We start from the raw sequence: 447 nt of genomic DNA on the forward strand, positions 1-447 counted from the left end.
TCCCTACTATCGCTCGCGTCATTGTTTTCACGTACGGACTCAGAAATTAGACGATGCCCATATAATTATGACGGACGAGGGGGGAATATGAAATTGCGTCCCTCGCGTTTGTTTTTGTGATTCGAGATCCCCTTGTTGCCAAGGGGGATGAAAAAATTTTTATTATTATTATTATTATTATTTTTTTTTTTTTCAGATTCAAACGTGCTTAATCTTTTATCATTTAATATTAATCGGCTCGATACAAATAATATAGAAAATACAAATACGATGAAAACGTCGTGTATTCGGGAGTATAGGGATGTAATAATAAAGCAGTGAATTTTAATTAATTAATTATAATTTTTTCGATCTCAAATGATATTTATGCGCAGTGTCCATAGTTCTTAGAGAGAGAGAGAGAGAGAGAGAGAGAGAGAGAGAGAGAGAGAGAGAGAGAGAGAGAGA

The 447-nt window shown here is 34.7% G+C and overlaps 1 protein-coding gene across 1 annotated transcript in view; it reads right to left on the reverse strand.

The window, feature by feature from the left end:
* The window catches only part of LOC102681747 (phosphoinositide 3-kinase adapter protein 1), an 11,662-nt gene that overhangs the window by 8,802 nt on the left and 2,413 nt on the right, over positions 1–447 (reverse strand). The window lies entirely within an intron of this gene.

The sequence above is a fragment of the Apis dorsata genome, unplaced genomic scaffold, assembly GCF_000469605.1.
Source record: "Apis dorsata unplaced genomic scaffold, Apis dorsata 1.3 scaffold_655, whole genome shotgun sequence".
Classification (NCBI taxonomy): Eukaryota; Metazoa; Arthropoda; class Insecta; order Hymenoptera; family Apidae; genus Apis; species Apis dorsata.